General features: G+C 36.0%; 1 long non-coding RNA gene across 1 annotated transcript; it reads left to right on the top strand.

Moving 5' to 3' along the window:
* The first annotated feature begins 7,211 nt into the window (after positions 1-7,211).
* Positions 7,212-13,257, top strand: LOC147824053 (uncharacterized). Its single transcript, XR_015442803.1, has 2 exons — positions 7,212-7,955; positions 12,810-13,257. It is a non-coding gene; the product is annotated as an uncharacterized LOC147824053 (long non-coding RNA).
* Positions 13,258-14,937: the final 1,680 nt, after the last annotated feature.

Raw genomic sequence — 14,937 nt, 5'->3', positions numbered from 1 at the left:
TGTACATGATGCATCTTGGTTCTTAATTTTTTCCCATTACCTGTTCTCCTTCCCCCCCCATCCTTCCCTATTTACAAAAACTTTGTTTCTATTTTTTCATTTTCTCATAATTTTTCCTTTCCCTTCTTACCTTTCCCCTAGCTCTTTCTTTTAGAGCCAGGAGGAACTCAATTACCTAATCCATCTGCTTGGTATTGCATACTCCCATCTCCCTCTTTTTTTTGTAAAGAGAATAGCCTCAGAGTCAGTGTGCATTACTCATGGAAAAGCCTACAAATTTCATTATGTTAGCACTCTTGCTGCTCAGGAGTCTTTTGCTTAGGATAAATCTAGTTTTAGATAAATCTACAGATAGTTTTGAGTGCTTAATGTGTGCCAAGTTCTCCGGAGAAACCAAAGAGTAGTAAGACCAGGCATTTATCCTTACTTCATTCCTAATAGTGACCTCAAACTTATCAAGCTTTTAAAAATGCCCCAAAGTAAACTCTACATGCAAATTCTAGATTCTCTTCACCACTGTTCTGTAAGCTTTAATACTACATTGTTCCTCTGACCAAATCTTCAGGCTCCTCAAACTAAATACCTTATTGAACAGTATAGTATAGACCCTGGTCTTAATCTAGATGAAGTGAGTATGTCTAGAAACTATTCAAAATTCCTGAGTTTTCTGAACAGTAAATAACATATTTACTATTTTAGTTAAAGTATCTGTTTCATTATTTAACAGAAAAGATTAACATATTTTTAAAAAATCTATATCTTTCACTTAAGAATCTCATCATATAAATAGACTAGAGGACTCAAACTCCTTTTGCTTTTCAATTTACCAAGGCTTTTCAATTCACTAGTGTCACACTTACCTGTAAGATCATGGATGACTCACAACTATCCTGTCTAGAGACTAGCCCTGAAGGAGGAAGGAGAAGTGGAAGATAAATCTTGTCCTTTTAAGAACATGTCTTTGATATATTATAGAGGAATTCTGTTTATACTATTTCATTGACCAGCAATTAATCACATGTTCACACACAGCAACAAGGGATACTGCATAACCATAGGCTCAGCTAATATTCTACAATGATAGACTAAAGAAAGAAGAGGATAATGGATATTGGAGGCTACCCATAGCCTTTCAGGATAATAGAGAATTTAAGATATGATTCTAGAATTTTTACCCTGGTCTGGGTAACGTATCTAAGAGCTGTTTTCACTCAAGTTTGGTTTTCATTCAAGTTTGGTTTTCAAATTTTACTATAAATACATTCTTTACCTTTGGAATTGATGAAAATAATGACTTTTACATTTATTAAATGCTGTAAACTTGATAGAAACTGGCAACATTGTTTATGATGAGTGATGCATCCATGAGTCTGTAATTAGTATTAGTGGAAAACACACAGGAAAAAAAGAAACATTACCATCATGGGGTTCTGAATAGGTAGTGCTCTAGCAGCCCATTTCTTCTTTTTTAAATATTATTTTATTGGTACATGGTAGGTATACAATTTAATGACATTCATCATTGGAAATTTGCACCTTTACATATCTCTCTTTGTTCTTATTTTTCCCCCTTCCCCTGCCTTCTCTTTAACCACTCCATCCCTCCCTATTTACAAAGACTTTGTTTCCATTTTTTCATTTTCTCATATTAATTCCATTCCCTTCTTTCCCTTCCCCTACCACATCCACTTCCCCTTCCCCTTTGCCACTTTTATTCCTTTTTCACATTATCTATTATACCTTTTAGTACTTATTTACACTTTCAGCTTCTCACACTAGAGAAACTATTTGATATTTACATGTTTGTCCTATTTATTTCACTTGAGTATCACCTCACTGTGCATCCATTTAGCTATAAATGTCTCTAATTTCTCATTTTTTATGGCTGTATAGTACTCCGTTTTATTTTAAAAATCCACATTTTCTTTATCCAGTCTCCAGTTGATGGGAAATTGGGATGCTTCCAAGTTTTAGCTATTACAAATTGTGCTACTATGAACATGGGTGCACATATATCACTGTGGTATGATTCTTTTAATTCTTTGGGGAAGATACCCAGCAGGGGAACCAGTGGAACAGATTAGAAGATGCAGAAACAACTCCAGACACACTCAGTCATCTCATCTTTGACAAAGGAGCCAAACACCCTCACTGGAGGAAATATAGCCTCTTTAATAAATGGTGCTGGAAAAATTGGGTTTCAACTTGTCAAAAATGAAAACTAGGGCAGAGAAGGTGAGCCAATCCCAGCACCCAGGAGGAGGCTACCCTGCCGCCATTCCACACTCCTAGGGCAGAGAAGGGGAGTCAATCCCAGTACCCAGGAGGAGGCTCCCCTGCCACCATTCCACACTCCTAGGGGAGAGAAGGTGAGCCAATCTCAGCACCCAGGAGGAGGCTCCCCCACCACCATTCCACTTTCCTAGGGCAGAGAAGGTGAGTCAATCCCAGCACCCAGGAGGAGGCTCCCCCCGCCACCATTCCATGTGCTTAGGGCAGAGAAGGTAAGCCTCACAGGCTCCAGAAGCACACCCCCGCCCCATGGAAATGAGAAGACATGTAAATAAGCCTCAAAAACAGACTTCCAGATTACCTACAGCAACCCCAAAGGGAAATGAGATGGAAAAATCTGATACTCAACCACCTGGACTCCCTGAACTGGCAACAAAAGAGGATATGGAAAAAATGAAATCAGAAATAATTACTCAGATAACAGCAAAGATTGTGGTCATAGTGAAAGACATCATTAATAAATCAAGAGTGGATACAGATAAAAAAATTAGAGGATCTGAGGAACATGATGGGAACCCAACACAGGAAACAAATGGAATTCATAAAACAGATGCAAACAGATTCCCAGGAGATTAAAAACTCCATCAAAAGTCTATGAAGCAGAATGAACCAATGTGAGGACAGAATTTCAGATATAGAAGATAAGATTGCAATTAGTGACCAGGAAAAGAAAAATTGCTTTAAAATTGTAAGGGATCATGAGAAATCAATCCAGCAGCTGCTAGATGATGCAAAGAAGAATAACATAAGACTGACTGGAGTCAATGAAGAAAGAGGAGAGAGTGCAGATGACATAAAAAAAACTGTTCACAGAAGTGATGGCAGAAAACTTCCCAAGGAGGGGAAAAGAACTTGACATACAGATAAGTGAGGCATATAGGACTCCAGCTAGCCTAAATCAAAAAAAATCTACACATAGGCATATAAAATAATTAGGATTCCAGAAATCCAACAGAAGAACAAAGTTCGACAAGCAGTGAGAGAAAAGAAACAAATCACATACAAAGGAAAGCCCATCAGAATCACAGCAGACTTCTCAATGCAAACCCTCAAGGCAAGAAGAGCTTGGAGTGATGTATTTCAAGCCCTAAAGGAAAACAGCCTCCAACCCAGATTGATGTATCCTGCAAAACTATCTTTCAGAATTGATGGAGAAATAAGATACTTGCATGATAAAGAGCACCTCAGGAACTTCATGAATACCAAACCCGCACTCCAAAAAATTTTAGACAATACCCTAGGAAAAGACAATGAGGATCACAACCCCAGAAAGCCCAGCAGAATGAATCCATTGGGCATGACAAATTAAACACAAAGGGGGAGACTCCAACAAAAAGAAAAAGCCATGACAAGTCTTTTAAAACTTTAAAGTTCATCTCCCTAATTCAATCTTTTTATTGTATTGATTATTATTTTTCTGATTCTAGTGTTGCACACCTTTCCTTGTGCTGTACTGGCTATTTATCATCTTCTTATGTCTACTGTTTAATTGGGTTGTCTATTAATGAGCTGTAAGAGTTCTAAATTTTGATGGAATCTCATTTATCAATTTTTTTCTTTTATATATCATGCTTTTTGTATCCTAGGAAGTTCTTGCCTACCCTAAATTCATAAACATTTTCCCTTATAATTTCTTCTTAAAGTTTTATACTTTTAGGCTTTCCTATTTAGGTTCATAGATCCTTTCAAGTTATTTTTATGTATGGAAATAAAGAGTTGAGGTTAATTTTTTATATACGGATACCAGGTGTTCCAGTGCCACTTGCTGCAAACACTATCTTTTCCTCAGCTCTTGAATTGGGTTTATATTCTATAAAATGCTAGTATTAAATAATCTTTCAAAACTCAGTGCACCATATATGAGTGGTTCTATTTCTAGATTCTCTGTTTTATTCCAATGATCTATATGTCTTTCCTCATACTAACACTGCCTTGATTACTGTAGTTTTAGAGGAAGTTTTACAATTGGGTACTAAACGTCTTCCAACACTGTTTTTTTTTTCTTTTTCTTTTTACTTTTCTAGGTCCTTTGTACTCCTACATAACTTTTAAATTTCAATATCCAATTGTTCATTCATAGCAAGTATACATAGACCTGAATTTATATATATATCTTGTGTTTTCTAATCCTGCTAAATTCAAATACACGTTTTAGGGGTTCCTAGAGATTTTTAGTATTTTCTTAGTAGATGATCATTTCATCTACATATAAAGATTTTGCTTCTACTTTCCAATCCTATCCTAATTGAGTCATTTTATTGCCAGACTACTTTGGTTTGGGCCTATGTTTCAAGGTTTAATAGACAGATGAATAGTAGGTGTATCTGCTCTTGTTTCCCACCTTAGAGTGAAAGCATTGTATCTTCTCCATTCTTATAAGGCATTTTTGCTGTAAGTATGGAGTACATGTCTTTTATGTGTTGAGAAGGTTCTGTTCTACTTCTAGTCTCCTGATAGCTTTTACCATGAACAGGTGTAGAAAATTTAGTCCAATATTTTTTCTGCAACTACTGATAAGATCACATAGCTTTTTCCTTTCCTCTGTTAAAATGATGACTTTTGGGTGTGGATCTTCCAATGCTGAACCAACATTGCCATCCCTATAATAAAACCACTTTCTACATACTGACAGATTTGACTTCTAATAGTTTGTTTTGTTAAACAAGTTTTTATCTATGTTCATACTTTTTCTTCTATTATCTTTCTTTATCCAGTTTTAGTATTAGCACAATGTTGATTTCCTAAAATGAGGGGAGAAGTGTTCCTTCTTTTTTCTGCTTTAAATGTTTGATATAACTCATCAGTTAAAATGTATATGAGCCTGTTGTTGTCATATAGGTAGGTTTTCAAGCTAGGAATATAATTTCTTTAATAGGTGCTATTCAAATTTTATATTTCTTCCAGTGTCAATTTTATTATTTCATCTTCCAAGGTACTTCGTAGAAGTTGTCAAATTTATTTCAAAAATGATTTTTGTAATATTCTTTCTATATCCTTTTAAATTCTGTAAAATCTGTGGTAATGTCCTCTAAATCTTGATATTGTAACTTTAAAAAGGTATAATTGATATTATGTAATAGGAAGAAAAGGTCTAAAGGAGCAGAGGAAGTGGGAGGGGTAGGGGAAAGGAAAAAAGGGAAAAGAAAAAATATGAGAAAAGGAAAAAAAATGGAAACAAAGTCTTTGCAAATAGAGAAGGGTGGAGGGGGTGAAAGGAGGGCAGGGGAAGGGGAAAAAAATAAGAACCAAGATACTCGTGTAATGGTACAAGATCCCAATGATGTATGTAAATGTATTTTATACCTTAAATGTACCAATATACTTAATGGGGCAAAAAAAAGAATGAGTGCATTCAGGACTGCTACCTCAAAATATGGCACCTCGATATTTGAGGAAACAGCAAATGTTTCTCTGACTCTTTCCAAACCCATGTATGTCTCTTCTCATCCAGCCCTGTTGACCCTGTGTCAGGATAGAAGGGATGTCTCTCCCTATCCAAGGTCAATTTCTCTATCTGTGCTTTGGATCCCAGCGTTTGTCTTTTCAGGAAATCTATGTTATAGATTTTCCTTTCTCTTTCCTGTATCTTAAATATTTATGTTTTCTTCTCAACAGGATTAGTTTCATCCACTTCTAAACATCTTGTTTTACCAATTATAGAAAAGTTCCTGGCTAATAATCTCGCCTCCCTAGGTAGTATTTAGATGAGTGCTGTCAATGCCTCTCTCTTTTCTGTTCTTTTATGGCTGACCACATGGTTGAGCCCATAGGTATTCATAAATAATCAGGTTATAGTCAAATCTTATAGACCAAAGGGATAGATATTCTGTCTGTTTCAAGTGGTCATATATGTATCTGCTTTACCCTCTTATGTGTTGATTTCTTGGCTTAATTCTCAGAGGGAAAATTTATTCCCCAAATTTCCTTATTCCCAAAGAATATGTCAGTGTAGTTCTGAAATACACAATACTAGTTTCCACGGTATTTTTCAAAATTAAAATAATTCCTTGTAATCAGTGTAAAAAAAATTTAAAACTAGACCTATATTTCTCACCATGCACTAAATTAAAATCAAAATGGATTAAAGATCTAAATATTAAAATAGAAACACTGAATAGTCTGGAACAGAGGTTAGGTAGAACTCTTGAAGATATTGGTGTAGGAAAAGATTATATGAACAAAACCTCAGTTGCCCATGAACTAGCACAATCAACGAGTGGGATCTCTTCTTATTAAAAAGCTTCTGCACAGCAAGAGAAACTACCAGCAGTGTGAAGAGACAGCCCACAATGTGGGAAAAATTCTTCACCTGCTGTTCCTCAGACAAAGGTCTACTATCTCGAATCTATAAAGAACTTTAAAAAATCAGACCTCCCAAATTTAAAGACCCAATCCAAAAATGGGCATCTGAAATGAACAGAAATTTCTCAGACAAGTAGAATAGCAAATAAACTTATGAAAAAAATGTTCAACACCACTGGTCATTCAAGAGATGCAAGTGAAAACAACACTGAGATTCCACCTCACTCAAGAAAGAATGGTTGCTATCATGAAATCAACCAATAACAAATGCTGGTGGGGCTGTGGGGAGAGAGGAGCCCTGCTCCACTGCTGGTGGGAGTGTAGACTGGTGCAAGCAGTGTGGAAATCAGTATGGAGATACCTCAAAGAACTAGGACTGGAAGTCCCATTTGATCCGGTTATTCCCCTGCTGGGTATCTTCCCCACAGCAGCCCATTTCTTAAGCACCATGAAGGATACAACCTCCTTTTAAAGCACACTACACAGACACAAAGAAGAGTGAAACATAAAAAGTTAATACAAGAGTCTGAGAGTGCCAAGCTCAGGGTTAAAGTGTGAACAATAGTGAAACAAGCAGCAAGCTATCAGAGCCATCATCCAACCATGTTAGTGTTAAATAATTTTTAAGCTATAATCCTAGTAGGTTTAAGATTTGGCATTTTTAAAGCATAGGTGATTCTTTTGCAGTTTCCACAATTTGGGACTAATGGTCATCACTATATTCTACTTAAATAAAATTTGGGAATGGTTCATGAGATTTGTGTAATTAAAGCCTATGATTTGTGTCCACAAATTTCAATTTGGGATTAGTTTAGGGAATAGTGACTTGAACAGAAGAATTTTAGATTTTCTTACTTCTATTGAGACTACATATAAATATTTATAATTTGGGGGTAGTTACTGGGGGTTGAACTTGGGACCTTGGGCTTGTGAGCCAGGTGGCGGAACCACTGACCTAAATCCCTAGCCCAAATATTGAGATGATATTAATCAATCTTTCTCACATAAATTCAAAATTCTTTGAATATAGAGATTATTTCATTTTAAAAACTTGGTTCATTTACCTCATGATGCTATGATACAATGAAGTAAAATAAAGCAATATGGTGAATTGTTACATTTTAAAATTTTATTATAATAGAAGACACACTGCTATATATTCCCCTCAAAATATTCCCTCTTCCTTTAATCACACTTATCTTATTCTAGCCACTTTCTGAAGCAGTTCTGGAAGCCCTCTTTCATGACTGTCTTTAGTTGCTGTTTGATGTCTTGAATGGATTCAAAATATTTACCTTTCGTGATCATTTTGATTTGGGGGAAGACTCAGAAGCTGCGCAGTGCCAGATCCAGCAAAAAAGGTGGGTGATGACACATCATAATGTTTTTATTTGACAGAAATTGCCATGAACAGTTGATCAGTGAGGGGTAATTTAAAATGTGGTGAATATTTAAAATTTTTAAAAATGCTTTGCTGTAAAAGCCACATTACCATTAGTCCCCCATGACCACCAGCAGATGAATGCATAAAGAAAATGTGTTATTTACACACAGTGGAGTTCTACTCTGCTGTATAGGAAGATAAACGAGTTATTTGTAGAAAAATGTATTCACCTTGAGACCATAATGTTAAGTGAAATAAATCAGACACACAAGCTTAAATGTCATATGGTTTCTCTCATATGAGAAACCTAAATTACAAATAAGAGAATAATAAAAGATAGATAATAGGAAGAAGGGAGACAGATATTTCTCAAATGTAAAGAGAATCAAGAGATGGAGAAAGGAGAAGGGAGGTAAGGAAAAACGTGTGGAAAAAATTAATTAAGATGTGTTATGTACACGCACCAATTCTACACAAGGAATGTAAACATTGCATACTACACACATGTACCAAAGAAAAAATTAAAAATAAAAAATGTTTTTAAATATTCCCCCTTGCTTCATACACACATAACTCATCATTCTTGGCAATGTATCTTTTACTGTAATAAGTTTTGTTAAAATTGAAATATTCAAGGATTTTTGCTCACATCATGAAATATAATAATAAAAAAGTATAATTTTAGGTGACTCTATGAACACTACTATGGGCCTGATCCCTTTTTATATTCTCAGAAAACAAGATTTTACTGGAGAGTTAGTTGAAAGAGAGAATTGTCTTGCTCATTTGATTGAAACCCAGATCTTCTTCCTCGATCCCAGGGTTCTCTCCCCTATGCTATAGTGCATATCTTTGCCTCCCATCCAAAGTTGAGATCAAAATAGAAATGGCTCAAAATAGAGTGGAAGCAATGAGCAGAGTGAAGAGTAGACAAATGGATTATAAAAAGCATGAGGTAACAACATAGATGAAACTCAAAAACATTATGTTAAGTGGAAGAAACCAGACACAAAGGACCTCATATCATATCATTCTATTTGCATGAAATGTCTAGAAAAGGCAAACCTATGGAGACAGAAATAGATTAGTGGTTGCCTAGGGCTAAGGGTAGTAACAGAGATTAACTGTAAGCAGGCATGAAGTATTTTACTGGGGAGATAAAAATGTTCTAAAATTAGATTATAGTAATGGTTGTACAACCAAAAATCATGAAATGCTAATATCAGGAGTATAGATTTTATTTCTGGCTCTGCCACTTACAACTTGGAATAAATTGAGAAAATAACATAGCATCTCTAAGACCCTTGTATCAGGGTTCTCCAGAAAAACAGAACCAATAACACGCACACACAAGAGACAGACAGAGAGGGGGTGGGGAGACCAGCGGGATAGTTGCAGACTGAGAACCAAGAAAGATTATGTGTCAGTCTCAGTTCAAGGACAGAAGACCACTCAATACCCAGCTCAAGATATCACACAAAGAGAAAGCACAAATTCTCCCTTCCTCATATTTTTATTTTATTCATGCCTCCAGCAGATTGAATGACGCCCATTGACACCATTTGCATGTTGCCACCAAAGTTCATTTTGAAATTTCATCCCTTTTATGAAATATTCAAAACTGGGGTCAGGTGGGACCTTTAAGAGGTGATTGGATGATGAGAGCTTTGTGTATCATGAATGGAATAATCCAGTGGTTGTGACCCTATGGCACTCATGCCACTGGTGGTTGTTTGTATCATTGAAAGTTCTAAGTTCACCATAACTGGAATAATCCATTTATGAGTTAATTGATTAATAGATTGTCTTGAGAGTGGTTCTATTTTAAAAGCCAGTTTGACTATCTGGCCCTGTGACGCCCTGAGCTAGAAAGTCATCAGAAGCAGGATCTTCACCAGAAGCAGCCCTTAACTGTGAGCTCCTCAAGCTCTGAAACCATGACCTAAATGAACCTTTGTTCTTTTTAAATTTCCAGGTCTATAATATTCAGTAATAGCAACAGGAAACAGACTATATAAACACATACTCATATTAAGGAGAACAATCTGCTTAACTCAGCCTCATGATTCAAATGCTTATGTCATCCAGAAATACTCTCAAAGACACACCTAGAAATAACATTTAACCTAGTCAGTGGGTATCCTATGGCCTAATCAAGTTGACATATTAATTAAACATCACAACTCTGAATTCTCATCTTTAATATGGAGGTCAAACCAGTATGTATTTTGTGTAGTGTCTACTTTCTTAGCACATTGCAAAAGAAAAAAATAAAAGAATATTGGACATCATCAGCATTGGGATTAGAAATTAAAATCATATGTAAAACAAGTTATAAATTTGTTGTGAATAATTTTCAGTAGAAATAAAACTATCAGCCAAAGAATATTAAAGTGACACTAAAGAACACATGCTAAGAAACATAAATGAATGTAAATGAGGGCCATGATGTTATGGATTGAAACTTCAACTCAGTGACCCACCTATTTTCCTCTATTGTATCTATATACATATAGAATAGTGTTTACATTCCATCTCTATATACATATACCTGTCATGTGCCTTTCATATTTTATACATATCTACATCTGCATATATGTGTATACATGCCACACACATTTCTTTTACATTCTAAATATTGCATTTGTGTTTCCATGATGATTCGACTGCAACATTGATGCAAGAGATAAAACATACATGATTTGGGAAGGCTCTGGTCCCCAAATTCTAGAAAACAAGAGTAAGCTTTGTATCTGTCCTCAGATTAGCAAGGACTCTGGTGAGAATGTATATTTGAGGAATCAGCTTCTGTTTTGCTGACAAACATGGCTGCATCCCCAGCCGATGTCACACACTGATGACCTCACAAGGGGCACCGTTTGTGCTTCACTTTAGAACATCACAGTGACAGCAATGGCCAGGCCAGGATGACAGCTCTGACGCCTACGTAGTTTCCATCAGGCTAACACAAATATGCACTCCTCTTCTTTCCTGGGAATAACTTCCAGACAAAAATTATTTAAATTATTTTAAGATGTTTATTTTATCATCATCTTCCTTCCTCCTATGATTCTTGAGAATTCAGCTTTAACACATTGTGTTCTGCTGTAAGCCTTTTAATGTCAACTTGTCGAAAACTAATTACATTTTCTTTTAAGATGGAAAATAGTTGATAACTGATTTTTTTGAAAATTATTATTTAAGTCAGCATCACTTTTCTATCTAGCATACCAGGAAATCTGCTATGTTTATATTCAACCTTCTTCAGGTCCAGGATGCACTTATGAGAATTCAGGGCTCTACTGGGGCAGAGCTCCAATTCCTTCTGTGCTGCAGAGGTTTTCTGGGCTGCTTAATGCATCCTTAGCAGATTGGCACACCAGCTTCCTGGTATAATTTAATGTTAAATAACACTCCTAAGACCGTGTCAGGAAATACACTACATGGAAAATGTTACCTTTGAAAAAAAAGAGAACAATTACTGTTATGACATGCAATTTACATCAACCTCTTTTGAGATAGTCAAAGAAAGATAACAGAATGCACTAGCCAATAAATTGGCTAGCAAGGAGCCAAAGGGAAGAGCCCTTGTATTTCCATGGCTCCATATTTCTTTGGCATTACCCAGGCCACTCTGAGTCCACTGGAAAAGCATTTGTCATAAGCTTTACTCTACCATGAAGTTATGATTAATATTACAGCTCAAGTACAGCGGGTTGAAAGACCACATTCATTTTCAAAGTCACGTCGCATTGATTAGAATTCACTGCAGGTTATTCAAATAACGATCCTCTCTTTCCCCAGGAGAATCTCTGTCTGATTTTTCTTTATCCTCATTAAAGACCCCAGGTGCAGACAAAGCTTTACGTATTTCTAATTTGCATTATCCTTGAAAAGGAGGTAATTCACATGCCTTCAGTATATAGCACTTGTTTTTGTAGTTTGCTCTTTCCAATCATCAATTTAAATAAATTAAGAAATTTAGCCTTTATAAATCCTCAGACAATAGAAAATGGCAAATTTTATTATCTTTAGTAATGAGTCTATGGATTCCAAACCTCTGTGATAAATTCAGATAAAGTAAGGCACTTTTGTTCCATTCCTGGCTGTACTTGGCTTAAAAAGACACTGATTTTTTTTTTCTTTCTTAGAGTAAAAGATTCATTTTGGAAATACAGAGCAGCACAGACCATTTTCAGGTCAGAGCAGAACCAAAGGTTCATCAAGCAATAAATGTAGTACTCAGATAATCCCCAACAGAACCTAATATGTTATTTGCCTAATTAGATTAATTTCTATGCAAGGACTGATCAATTATTGCCTCTGTTGAGATAATTTATTAGCTACTCTTCCCAATTTAGCATTTGCCTAGAATCTTATGGATTTCATTGACATAAGGTGTGGGCCTCAAAATTATGACAAAGAATTCTGCCTTGGACTATTTTTACCTTTAGTTCTTGTGTAATGAGTTTAGCCTGAAGCAGACTGACAGCATTGTTGACATTTCATTGAGTTTCCATTTCTCAAGAGAGGAGAAATTTTAGCTAATTAAATAATGTTAGAGTGTCTTAGAAACTACAAAGGCAATATGAAACCACACGGCAGTCACACCATGATTGTTAAGACCACTTGTGTATTTCTGAGATTTTTAGAAAACTGAAGTCTGCATTATAAAAGTTTTTTATTAATTTTATTGGTACATTTTAAGGTATACAATATAATGACATTCATCCTTGGGAATTTGCACCTTTACATAATCCATCTTGGTTCTTATTTTTTCCCCATTCCCCTGCCCTCCCTTCAACCCCTCCACCCCTCCCTATTTACAAAGACTTTGTTTCCATTTTTTCATTTTCTCATATTAATTCCATTCCCTTCTTTCCTTTCCCCTACCCTTCCCACTTCCCTTTCCCCTTTGCCCCTTTTCTTCCAAGTTACTCAGAGGCTCGACGTGTTGTAGCTGGCGTGATTGGAAGGCAGGAGGAAATCAACTGGAAAAGAAGTAAAAAAAATGATCATTTTTCTGAGTATAGGTGAGGAATGAATATGATTGTTTTCCTGGGTATGGTTCAACTGCTTACCCATTATAATTTAGATATTTGTGTGTGTGTTTCACATGGAAAATCACAAGATTGTGTATAGGTTAGAATTGTCATTGTCAGGCCAGTGAATCAGCATTAACCATATAACTGAGACTACATGTTTTGCTATGATTTGTGAACCTATGCTTGGTAAGTCTTCTTACACATAACCAATATAGAATAAAATTAATCACTGTATTGACATTTGCATTCATTTGTATCTAGTAGAAGGATATGAAATCAAGTCCAGAATCTCACTGACTCTGAATGAAGTGAAATGGAGTGCATACTTGGAAAAAGTCAAGCTCTTTCAATTCATTGAGGAACTATTTAACATGGAATTAAATTTTAATGAAAAATAACGATTGAGCTTGACAAAGCAGCAGCACTGTGCATTAAATATAAATATGAAAGCTGGGTGTGATAGTGCATGCCTCCAATCCCAGCACACAGGAGGCTAAGGCAAGGGGATCATGAGTTCAAGGCCAGCCTGGGCAAACTGAGCAGGCTTATCTCAAACAAAAAAAAGAACAATGTCAAGGACAAAACCCAAAAGCAAGACAGAAATGTCACTGTGCCCATTTACTTAGAGAAACAAGGAATAAGTTAAATCCTTCTGATGACAAGAAGCAAGATAACTGCTGAGAGTATGAAGCCATGTTGAGAACAATGCTAGTGTACATTTGTTTCTGAATAAGATTTTTAAAAAGAACACATCACAATAAAACAGACATATATCACGTGTGTACACATGTGTGATGTGTGCACATGTGTGATGTGTGCACATGTGTGTGCCCGTGTGGTGGTGGAGTGTCTCCAATCCTGAGTACCTCAGACAGAAAGAAACAGAGAACCGAGGGAGATTTATTTTCCCCTTAAAGCCTCAGGGAACCTTTAAGATTTCATTGACATTAATTAAGCCCACCCCAGGATCATGGTCTTGGTGGGCTTGGTGAACTTTTACTTTAAAAAGCAAGCTTGCCTGCCAGATGAGTTTTTTTCCCAAGCTCTCATTTTATTGTGGTTTCCAGCAGGGGATCTTGTTTCAAGGGATATGATCAAAGTAAAAGACATTTCTTCTGGGACATATTTTACATAGATTAAATCTCATTATGCAACTTACTCTTTAGTCTATATTCTCTTTTTTTAGGGTTCTATTGTATGAAAGAATTTAACATAGAAAAATGTGAACTTATCATTGAATCAGATACACCAGGCTGCAATGAAGCCAGGGTCCAGTAGAGTCTAACATGTTCAGTTTTCTTATCAATGGTGAATTTCAGCACACTTTCAGTTTTTAAACATGAAGATAATCTTTTAAGGAAGGGGATGCTATCATTTGGGGTTCTTTTGGCTTTCTTTTCCTGTTTTTAAACCCTCTATCTCCTGTCTTTTTCATTTTAAAGACAGGCAAGTTATTTTGGTTGTGCTGTATTATTGATCATAGAAAAATCATGTTTTCTTGCTGGACACTGGCAACTTCAGAATTCAGCATTTGAAACTATATCCAGGAAATCTTACAGTGTAAAACAGTCATTGAGAATAAGCACCAGTTAATTCCAAAAAACTAATTAAAGCTAACACTAAAATTTACATTTCTGAAAATGATAATCCAATAAACAGCAAGCCCTTTCTTACTGGTGCATCACTCACTGCTCTTACTTTAGTATCTAGAACCTAAGAAAGGTAATGATGTTGAGTACTACCTCTGTTTTCCTACATTCTTGAAATAGGAAAAAAATGTCACAAAACATAAGGGTTGGGGATGTAGCTCAGAGGTAGAACAGTTGCATAGCATGCTCAAACCCCTGTGTTCAATCCCTAGTATCAGGAAGGAAGGGAGGAAGGAAGGAAGGAAGGAAGGAAGGAAGGAAGGAA

Source organism: Heterocephalus glaber, unplaced genomic scaffold, assembly GCF_053883595.1.
Source record: "Heterocephalus glaber isolate CG9 unplaced genomic scaffold, H.glaber_assembly_v1.0 deba00001555, whole genome shotgun sequence".
Lineage (NCBI taxonomy): Eukaryota > Metazoa > Chordata > Mammalia > Rodentia > Bathyergidae > Heterocephalus > Heterocephalus glaber.
Note: the sequence above shows the minus strand (reverse complement) of the source record. Positions and strands in the feature narration are given on the sequence as shown.